We start from the raw sequence: 12,163 nt of genomic DNA on the forward strand, positions 1-12,163 counted from the left end.
AGGGGAGGGGAGGGAGGGGGACGGTGCCTTTCCAGGAGACACAGTCCCTCCCCGGGGCGCCCCAGCATCCGGGGTCCCGGTTCAGCGCGCTGCCCTTGTGCGCGCTCCCTCGGACCCGGACTGCACCGGGAGCCCAGGGACACCGGCCGGGCTCGTCTGCGGCACCGAGTGGTGTCCGGGGGGCGGGGGAGGTCGTGACCCTGCCAGGCAGGGCTCGGGGAGCCGGAGGACACGCTTTGGGTGAGGGGCCGGAAAGGTCGTCTCGGGAGTGGGCCACTCGGAGGTCGGGAGGGGGAGGACCGCAGAGGCCATGGGCCCCGGGCAATCCCGGGGGACCCGGGCGAGTTCAGCCCCAAACCCTGAAGGGAAGCCTGCCGAGGGGAGGGGTCTGTGTGTGCGCGCATGTGTGCGAGTGTCCGCGTGTGAGCGTGTGCGTGTGCAAAGCAGATAATACGTTTACCCCGGGGCAGATGCAAGGGGGCCGGCAGGTTTTCTTCTGTAAGGGGAGGCGATCGGGGGCCTGTGACCCTGGGAAGCTGAACTGGAGACCTGGGCAAGCAAGACCACAGCTCTCACTCTCTCCCTCGCTCGCTCTCTTTCTCAACAAACTGCCTTTTCTTTCTTTTCTTTTCTTTTCTTTTCTTTTCTTTTCTTTTCTTTTCTTTTCTTTTCTTTTCTCTTCTTTTCTCTTCTTTTCTTTCTCTTCTTTCTTTCTTTCTTTCTTTCTTTCTTTCTTTCTTTCTTTCTTTCTTTCTTTCTTTCTTTCTTTCTTTCTTTCTTCCTTTCTTTCTTTCTATTCTTCTCTTTCTTCTTCTCTGTCTTCTCTTCTCTCTCTTAAATTTAAGGTTAGTAGCTCACGGATGAGCAGGTGCGGGCTTTGCGCTGGGATGCTCTTTGGATCCCTGTCCTGTCCTGGAGCCTGAGTGGTGGCTTCCCCATCCCCGCCAAGCGCGCGAATCCTGGAGGCCCGAGGACCCGGAGCCCGGCCAGACCAGTTTTATGCTAATGAACGTCCCCGGGGGAGGATCTACCCAGAGGGGGCGGGAGTGGGGTAACTTGTCAGTTTCGGGGTAGAAATGGCCATTTCCCCGGCTTTCACAGTTCTCTTTGTCCCCACGGTTCGCTGCGGAGCGGAAAGTTCAGTTGTCAGGAGAAAGCGAGCAGGGAAAGTTGGAGACCAGAAGCGGGAGCATGAGAACTCCGCGCAGAACCTGCGCGGAGACTTCCACGTCCTTCCAATAAGTTTAAAGACCGGGAGAAGGAACGGAGCTTTACTCTTTTAGGGTGTGTGCCCCTCGTAGGACTAGGGAAACTGAGGTGGGAAGGAGAGAGGGGTAGGACGCGACCAGCACGAAACCGAGGTGGAAAAGCGAACTCTTTCTTGGTAGAAAAAAGAAGACTCCTGGTTAGTGCCCCCAAGGCTATAAGACAAAAAAGATCAACTCTGACTCAGCAAACGTCCCATCCTAACCTAGCCAGAAACTTTTGGAGTTTATTTACCATTATTTGCGTGTGTGTGTGTGTGTGTGTGTGTAGCATACACTGTATTTTTTGAGATTAAATACACTGGGGAAACACTGATGTGTGTCTGTGTTTTTGAACCTTTATTTCAACTATTTTGGGGCGAATGCTCAGAGCGCGCGCGCGTGTTTACTGACGTGCGCGTGTCCAAGAGTATGGACAGGTGGCAGTAAAGATTGAGGGGGAATCTTGATCACTAAACGTCATTTACGGAGATAATTGGAGTCCTTGGACGTACGGAAGATAACACATTTGCCCAAAATCCTTTGTGACAACTATTAGAATCAGGGCAGAAAAGTGTTCCGGAGTTGTTATACAGAATGCTAGCTGAAATTTGAAGCCAGTTAAGATATGATTGTTATAAAATTGTCTATTCTATCCAGTAAATTGTGAAGCGCCTACTGTTTTTCTCTTTAGTAATCGAATCACTGTGCTCTGGAATCCCTCTTTGTGTCTTCCTTACAGCATGCACTGTACTAGATAATTAATGGCCATTTCACATAACACAAAAAAAATTGCTAGAGAAAACTTCCTTCAATGACTGCAGTGTTATAATCAATGTAAAGCAGGCAGTGTTACACCTCTTACAGTTATCCCCTTGTCGTTGTGTGTGTGTGTTTCTGAAATTTTTGCTTAGACTTTGAAATTGAAGTCCTCTCCACATGAATGGGGAATATTCTTAAAGTTATTGGCAACATTTCTTAGTGGGTTTTTTTTTCCCCTGAAGTTAAAAATTGCTCCCTGGACTTTTAGAGCCAAGATAGGTTAACTCCAGTAGAACTGTTTATCCCTTCAAAAATATATTATTAATATTCTAATATATCTCAATCACCTGGTCTTTCAATTCAATATGTTACTATAAAACTCTCTTTCAGGTTATTTTTAAATGATACCTGGTAAGTTTGTGGACTTACTATTGCATTTGGATCTTTTATCAACTACAGTAGTTGCTGAAACCCGTTAACCTTCGAAGATGTGTAATTGCAGATATCTACCTAGGTTTTGCTAACCTTGCCAATGACTAAGGAAAAAGAAAGCTTATCATTGAACTCTCTTTCACCAAAATATACTGTTTATACTGTTTATAATGTAATGCATTATTATTTTACATGATAATTACAAGTGCTATTGTCTGATTTCTTAACTTTAAAAGTAATACCTAAAATATTTGGCATCTTGAATTTAAAAAAACTAAAATTACTTTTTTTTTCATTCAAGTCCAGTTTATGCCTTTGCTATTAAGATCTTTTTTCATTCACTTAAATATATTGATTTCTTTCATTCTGGTCTCTTTCTCTGGCTACTTAAGAAACTAGAGGAATAATTTATGCAGAGGATAAGAGAAATTGTACAAAAAAATCAAACTATAAAAACAGTATATGCATAGTGTTTAAAAAACATTAAATTTTAGCACTTTCAGCTTTTTATAGAACATTATCTAATTATGTGTCTTGAGAGCATTCAGATACCAGGGAATCTGAGGAACCAAAATTATGTTAAAGAAAAGAAAGGTTCAAAAACTTATTCAAAGTGGCTCAGTAAGTTAGTAACAAACCTTAGGATGGGTTCAATTTGCTTGGGGCTATTGCATCAGTACGCTGTCTATGAAAACTAGAATAAATGTTGGAGCCTTCTGTCATTACCACAAGGAGATGAAACAGAGACTATCACCTGCTTGATAGTAAAGCCAGTAGTAAGGGTCTCAAAATATGAAAGAAAATAGAAGGAAATTTATTTAAAAGTTGTCAGAGGACCAAGTCTGACCTTGATCAGCTTCCTTCAATTATTATTTTTAAACTAAACACTAGTTGCATGAACTTGACTGTTGCAACAGAGGTCACTTAATTAATTGGTAAGCGTTAAACAACAGCAAAAAAACAAATTATGTACGTGGTCATGTCTCTGTAGCAGTCAGTCTCTTATTGATAGTTTTGGGTTAGGATGCAATTTTTCTGTGACTTCAGGTTTTCAGAAGTGAATCTTCTTTATTTTATCTAAAATAGTTATTTTATTTTTTTGGTATCGCCAGAAGATGATTTTGTCTCAGGATCTTTCAAAGCAGATTGAGATTTTGGTACTATGTAGCCCTAGATTTGTAGAGTTTTAAAGTTGATTAGATCCCATTTAGTTTTATCAGATATTTTATATGCATATAACATATATTCACAAACAGTATTCTTTTGTCTTAAAAGTTAATACCATTCATAGACTGCAAATCCAAAGACTTTGCAAGTCTTTTTTAGTTAAGTAGTAATATATGGGTGCAGTTTTGATATAAGAAGTATAAAATGTTTTCTAATTCTTGGCTCTATCTTTTTAATCAGTAGTTTTAATAAAGATGGCACATGGAACCAGTCTATATTTAACATTTACCCCGTTGCATACTTTTCAATGCCATGCACTTACAAACTTATGCATTCACATAGAAAGTTTCAACACAAATACAGATTTACTTCTACCAGATAATTATATTAGTTGGCACAGATAAATGTAAAAATTACTTCAAATGAAGAGAGACTGTGCTTTTGAAGTTTTTGTATTACAGTTGATTAATGGCTCCTATAAAGCCTAATGTTTCTTTTTATAACATTTCAAAAAGAATATAGCATAATTAGAAGACTAAGGCCTAACCATAAAAGTTTGTTTGGTTCCACCACTTATTTCTGTATACATAAAAAATGTTAGTACATTATAATTTAATAACTAGTATATAAATCTAAGAATATGGTAACTTAGGATTTACATTGTTCAGCCAAATTATATTACAAAATACAAATTCTTGAGTTATTTTGATAATGTCTTTCAAAACTGTTGTTTTTCTTGGAGTTCATCTCCAGTAATATTATAGTTATTATTATGAAAAGTGAACATAGAAGATGGTTTACTTTTGAACTCCACAGATTATTAGCTAATGCTCTGAGACACACTGTAATTTGCACCTATGATAATTTAGTTTGTGAAGCTTCAAATATTTTTGTAGAATAAACTATATGACAAGCTTTTTTAAAGAATTCCACTACATATTTTTTTGTATTTGCATTTAATACACAGTTTTAACTCTTCGTTTTTAAAGTCCAAATCTGCTGTTATTTTTTGTTTAATGTACTACACTTCACAGAAGTTGCATATAAACAATTGAGGCCAATATTAGCCACTCTTTTTGCCTCACTACCTCCCCCAACCTCCTGAGATGTGACATCCAATATTGATTAAAGTCTTGCCTGGATTTGAGCATACATCACTCTTCTCTTTGCTGATTTACCATGTGTGATTCACCCGCATAGGAAAGCATAGTATGCTTTCTTGTTTTTCATTTGATGTTTTGTTTTCGAAATGTAAGGAGCATTTGTAAATTAGCTTAGTGTGGAACTAAGTAGTTGTTATTTTAGTAAGAATTTGCGTTTTAACTATCAAGTAGTATTATTTTATCTTATCAAATTATTCTACGAAGTTGTTTCAGAGTTGTCTTTGTTAATCAAATGAAATAATAATTTAAGTTGCATTGTATTAGAAACATAGAACACAGGTATGACAAAATACAGTAAGAAATGTAAGAAATGAAACTCTCACAGGTTGTAAACTTGTCACTTTGAATCTTTGCCTGAAGAAATTCATTTGAAGTGTGCCTTCTAAATAGGTACAGGTAAGTCTAACAGATTTCACTAAACATTTTGATTTTAAGGAGTTTGTTAGTTGGTTCTCCAAAAAAGTTAAATGTTGCCTAAATTTTATCTCTCAAGGATTTCATTTTTAGATTGTTTACACACAAGCAAGTTATATCAAGTTATGTACCTTTGAATGACAAGCAATTCAAAAAATTGATATTAAGTTTTAGTTATTTAACTATGTAATTAAGGTAAAATTTATTATTTTATGTGTGAACTGTTACAAGAATAGAATGACCTTAGCAAGTGCCAGATGTGCCATTCTCTTAACTACTGAGTTACTGTATTGTGATTGGTTAGTTACACACACACACACACACACACACAAACACACACATTAATACATACATATACGTCCTTGTCTAAATGCTGCAGCATAAAAATTTTAGCTGACAATACAAGTATATTTACATTTCAGGCTTTCAGTTCATTAAGAGCCTCTTTTCCGTTATATTTGTAATGGTCAATAATTTATTTTTAATAAAGAAAACCTTGCATTAAAAGCCCACCTTAGATAAGTGTAATATCTAAGGCTCTGATTTGCATAGATACATCTCAGGAATATCAGAGGCTCTGTGAGCCTACCTTGTGCTCAAATTCCAGTCAAAAGTAGGTTTTCGCTACATAGCTGTAGTTTAAAATAACTTTTAATTGCTGGTATTTGTTTTTTAGTATATGTCACAGTAGAAAAAAAAACACTTTTATTAGAATAGTGTAGTTAGTTTACCAAATCATTTCTTTGTAAAACAAGAACACTAAAGGTAGAATGTTTATATTTGGCCTAATAATCAGTTATTGTTAGATTAATTATGGGTCACTTCATGTTGATGCACCTGTTTACTTTGAGAGGTTTTGAGACTTTTAAGACTGTGTCTACTATTTCTTATTCATGATTCACTTTATATTTAAATGTGCAAATGACTATGAACGGACTTTTCTATCTGGTATAAATTAGTCAATTAGGCAACCAATGAAAGCTCATTTTCCCCCCAAATTAATGATAGAACTAAAATTAGTGGAATAAAATAGCAGATAAATGTCATATAACATATAATATAATCACATATAGAAAATGACCCGTATCACCACTTAATCCATATTCAGGAAACTTAAACCAAGTGCATTTTATATTTCTTGTGTATTCTGATTTGGATTATATGATAACAGGATTCTAATTCATCCATTAAAAAATTCTTACGTAGATTTTTCTAAATTGGATATTGAAATGGCCAAGGATTGAATTTGTTAAAGGTGTGGCACTGTTGCTTTTCTGAGTCAAATTAGGTTGGATTTGATCCAGGAGATCAAGCTGGGATTCTTTTGCACATTTTAATGTACGTGACTTGAGTGAAAGTTGTCAAAGATAACTTACTAAACTGGAAAACTCACTATGTCATTATTTAAATGCTCTTATATTTTGTTCTTATAGGTTTATTGAAGTGTCTAAAACAATGCAGCACAGAAACACACTGAATAGCCCATTGTTTTTAAAAAAAGTTTTAGAGAGTAATAATTAAAAAACAAAAAGGGCTTAACTGAAGCATATAAAACATATTATTAAATAAGATTAGCACAATATCTGGGATGCATTGAGTATGTAATGGGGGAAGTCAAAATTAATTACTGTGATTTGAAGAATATAAATTTAATTTAACTATAAGCAGGCATATAATAATCTTGCAGTGGATTTTGAAGGTAGTGTATATGTTTGACACAAAATTGGATATGTTTTTGAAGCATGATTTTCACAAAGCACTATTGAAGTAGGCAACAAAATAGATCAAATACTTTGGATTAATAACATTGAAGAATTGAGGAATGTTTTCCTTTCCTTAAAATAAATGAAGAGGTAAACAAAATATTGAAAAGTGACAGTGTCACATCTTTAAATTTGTATGGTATCAAATGTTTCTAAATAATCAGACTATCCTATCAGTCACAACAGGAAAATAGGACTTTTCTTCAAGGGAAAAGAAAGAGTACTAGCTGGAAAGGAATTATTTTATGGAAACATTTAGTAGCACTTATAGTAAATACCTGCTTATTCTGTTTAAGGAATACTAGTTATTTCTTAAGTAAAGGTAATAAAAAAGCCCTAGAATATGTTAATTAACAAATGGTTTATTATATTCACGTATCAAACAGGTGAATTAAGTTGTTAAAATCGTAAACTGATTATATTATGGAATTTTATTAATAGCAACAGTGAATTGCTGCCTATTCATAGCCTTACATCTCAGAGACATTTTGTTTAGTTATGAAACAAGCAAATCTCTGAAGGTGTAGCAAATATTCGAACCTATCACAGCTCTGCTGAAATATATTCATATACTCAATAGTAATAATTCCTATTTATATTTAAAATGTAGTTTTTTTTTTAGCTTAATTCTTGGAAAGGTACTTATTTCTTTAGTCAGTTTTTAGTTTAATAGTGCCTCTGGAGTTTAACTTAATAACTTGCAGCACTTTTAATTGTCGCACATTTTATACTAGGATGGGTGTTCTTGTGTGTGCACCAAGTGTAAAATATCAGTATTTTAGACATTTTTTGGTGGCTATTTTTGTTTATATTGTTTTTAGTCCATTTCCACTCTATGTATGTATGCTTCAATAATTATATCTTTGTTTGAAAAGCCTCTATATATGTATATATGCATATGTATACACACACACTCACACGCACACAGACACACACACATATTCTCACACTCACGTAGGTTTGTAGGACTTAGGGCTAGCTGTGGGAAAATAACTTACCAATAAAATTGACTTTAAATTTGTTTTCTGTAATTCATTGAAATATACAATAACACAGAAATCAGGTTCTATTTGACTGATTGACAATGTAAAATATATTTAAAATTAATTTTATGGCAAAAGAAGTAATTTATACTTAAATATCATAAAATGTAATTATAATATACAATGTTATAAGGTTAATAGGACAGTGACGTAAACATTTCAACATTTTCCTAGACCCTTATTTTTACAATAACTAAAATATACTTTTAATTCTCTATGAAAAATACTTATATCTGAAAATTATTTTATTTGTGTGAAATACATATTAAACTATCAGGTACTAGAAGCTGTACATTACTGAATGACATTTAATGTGCTAGATGTCATTGCTCCATTTCTGTTAGTGGTTTATTTCATTGCTGCTTGCACTTCAGAGCAAGCGTATCTTTTAAAATCAGTGGATAAATGATAGGAAAACAATTTCATAACCTAAAAAAAAATGATTGCTCTTCTAAAAGCTTCACCATCAATGAGATGAGCTAGGAATGAGGTCAATGGGTTAATCTGCAGGTCTACATAAGGAGATGTGTATTACCACTTCTTGTAGTGGACTGTAATTGTCTTTGAAAACACCTGGTAGAGGTCCAGTTAAATTGAAATCAATTACTTTCTCAATCATTTCATGGCATTTGTCAAGTCATTACATCATTGGTAAAAGTACAGGCATATGTGCATTCTTTTTTTCAAAGTAGAAGGAAGCTTATGAAACAGTAATTACTGAAAAGTTTCAAAGCTCATTTTAAGCATGTAGAATAGAAAATACTATATATATTTAATGTGAAATATATTTGGTAGGAAGTTCATCTTTGCATTTATATATCTAGTAAAAACAAGCATATTTCACATTACTTTTTGCTTCCTCTTCTATGCACATATTTTAAAAGGAAAAAAAATACAAGTGACTAACAATGGTTTCAAACCATATTATGGCTTGTGAGCTCTGACACCTTTATTCTGACTCTCTAAGAACCCTCTGACAAGTGCGCATTATAATCAAAGACGAGTATATGTCTGCTGTTCACTGATTTTTTTCTTCACACCATTGACAGTCCATGCAGATTTGAACTTGTAGCCGGGAAGAGTGTTTCCATGCTTCAAATTGCCAAAAGACCCCCAGGGATAGAAACTTGACCTGCTTTTATGAAACCATAGAATTACATTTATACAAGTCACCCCTTGGGGAAGGAATGAACTGATCCCAATTCAAACGTTAATATTGGAAACTTCTGGGTCAAATTTGATTTTTCTTTCTGTTAACACCTGTTTGGCTACCAAATTTTGCAAGTAGATATTCTTCAGAAATTAAAAAAAATATATATTATTCATGAATGACATTTTATGGTTAAACCAAATTGCCATAAAAATTTTGTAGCTCTTCAGGTTTTCAGGTGTTATTAAGATGTCACTTTTTAAAAACAAAATACCTCACCTTTTAAATCTGCATCCTAGAGGAAAGAAGTTTAAACATACATTTGTATAATTGCACATGAAAACATTGAATTTGTACTTTTAAAAATTAAGCTCTCTCCCCTGAAAAATCAGCCCAAATGTGGAAAGAAACTTTTTTTGAGGTATTGTTCCTGTGATAACATTTCAGAATAAAGATTTTTATGTGAACATATTTAATTTTTCTTTTCTTTCAACATTTTAAATGGTTATATTTCTCACTTTATTTTAGGTAGACCACCTGAAAGGGTTTTAGAATGTTCCTTTTTTGCCGCTAATAGTAACAAATGAAGGTGGTCATTGATAAATTGGATACACAAAAGCCATTTTTATTTTAGTTGGATTCACTGTAGTTATGTGGACTGGCCTAAGTTGGAAAACTGAAGTTAATCATATCTTCACAATAAAGAGGGATTTATGTATGTAATAGTGTGGTTAATTTCTGGAATGTCAAAATGCCATATCATATTTATACATGAGTGAATAAATATAAATAGGTAGGGTCATAATATCTTTTTGTTTACAACTGAAGGTATTAAAAGAACACCATTAAATTACAGAATCTAGTTTTCCGTATACAATGACTTGCTTTCAATCTTACATATACAAAAACACTTCACAAAGGATAAAGCAACACTCATGCGTATACACCCCAACTCAAATATATGCTGTTAAAATTAAGATGGGTTAGCCTGGCCGGTGTGGCTCAATGGTTGAGCATTGACCTATGAACCAGGAAGTCATGGGTCAATTCCCGGTCAGGGCAAATGCCCAGTTTGTGGGCTTCATCCCCAGTAGGGGGCGCACAGGAGGCAACCAATCAATGATGTTTCTATTTCGCTCTCTCCCTTCCTCTCTGAAATCAATAAAAATACATTTTAAAAAATTATGATGGTTAAATAATTCCAAACTTGAATTTTGGAATCGAGGTTAGCAAGTTCTTTTCCCTATTTAAAATTAGAAAGAATTTCAAAGACTTTTCGCTTCATTTTTCACTTAACATGGATGAAACCATTTGGATAATTGGTTATTTCCCTAGAAATAACAAACATTAAAATTCCTAATAAGATGGTTATAATAAATCAATTACTGGAGTAGAAAAAAAGTATTGACATTTTCTACCTTGCTTTGACACTTATTAGTTGAATGAAGTTCAACATTAAATAAATTCTTTGGATGTGTCCTACAATCACTTTGATGCCATATTTATAAAACACCAATATTTGTTTAAGTATTTCACTTAACTTGCAAGTTTGCCTCAACTAGTTTCATGGTGATCTAAATGGCTATTGCCCTTCATTTTCTCTGACTGTGATGAGGAAGGAAAAGAGTTAGGTCACATGACTCAACCACATAATGCTGTTCTTAAAAAGACTAGTGCAGGAAAGGCAACCTATTTTGACTTTTGTGATGGTGATAACATGAAGTTTCTATGACCTCTTTTGTCTTCTGGTGACACTTTGCAGCTCTATTTCTAATAATGATTGATGGTATACCACATGAACTGAAAAAACCACCTTAAAACATCTTGCTGTAGAATGCATGAAAGAAGAAATAGAACTTTTATATTTTAGATAAATTTATAAGTAGAATAACCCTTAACATTGCACAGAATTTTACATCATATTTAACAAAGGAAGCCTTCAGACACTAAACTAAATTTAATCTTCTTAAATATCTTTATCATCTAAATTATCCTCATAATAATCCTCTTTTTTTGTAGCAAGTCTAGTGAAATTGTGCATGAAATAGATACACTTTATTATGAGATTTACCTGTAAACATTGAGCCAAAAGAAAACAAACTAGATTTTTGAGCTGTTGATATTAAACTCATCTCCCAAATTCAACAGTGTGAAAATATAATTTATTTTTCTTAAAGTATTTTATTTCAGGTTCAGGAAATAAAATGAAAATGGAGAAAATAGCTTTACTCTTTCTTTTGGGGTGTGGGTTAAATAAGGGCCCATGACAGGGATGCTGTTTGTTTTTCACAAAAGTTGTTTGTGATTTCAGGTACTCTTGGGAAATCTCTTGATCAGATTCACATCTGTTCCTGTCAAAGTGGGTGCTAAGATACCGGTCACCCAGCAACCATGTCCAAGAGGGAATTGGGCCGATAATAACTTCAAAAAGGAATGACAGATGCTAGATTAGGATGAAAGACAAAACGCATGAAAAATGAGCTTGTTAGAGTAAAAAAATTGTTCAAGCACCTTTATGCAAATTAAATGAATATTGAATATTTGCATGCAGTAATTTCTACTTTTTCATTTGATTGAAAAGAATAGAATAGTGCATTGAAACTCACAAATATGACTACTATCTTTTGTACTAACCAACATACAAAGCCAAATCTCATTTAAAAAAATCAGATTAGCCACCTGGGTTCTTATATCTCTACTAAGTATGTTACAATGTTTTTCTTATAACAGTGGTACTCTTTGGGACAAGTTGGCTTATCTAATTTTTTCATAAACAGCCTACTGTGAACTAAGATTATTTTAGATGAATATAAATGCATTTCTTGAGGAAGCATTTTAAAAGTAACCTTATCCTATTGTCCTTGAAATTGGTTAATGTACATTAATAAAAGATCACTCAAGATGAGTTCACACCAAAGGCACAGGCTTCTCATTGACTGGTTAAATAACAATGCATTAGAGTAAAGCAGGGTGGCACATCCGAAATGAAAAGTAGACAGAAAGATCTCTTCCAAATTTAAGATAC

The 12,163-nt window shown here is 34.3% G+C and overlaps 1 protein-coding gene across 1 annotated transcript in view; it reads left to right on the plus strand.

Annotated features, from left to right (window-relative positions):
- Positions 1 to 12,163, plus strand: part of DACH1 (dachshund family transcription factor 1) — a 434,735-nt gene that overhangs the window by 977 nt on the left and 421,595 nt on the right. The gene's annotated exons all lie outside the window — the stretch shown is intronic.

Source organism: Myotis davidii, unplaced genomic scaffold, assembly GCF_000327345.1.
Source record: "Myotis davidii unplaced genomic scaffold, ASM32734v1 scaffold10, whole genome shotgun sequence".
NCBI lineage: Eukaryota > Metazoa > Chordata > Mammalia > Chiroptera > Vespertilionidae > Myotis > Myotis davidii.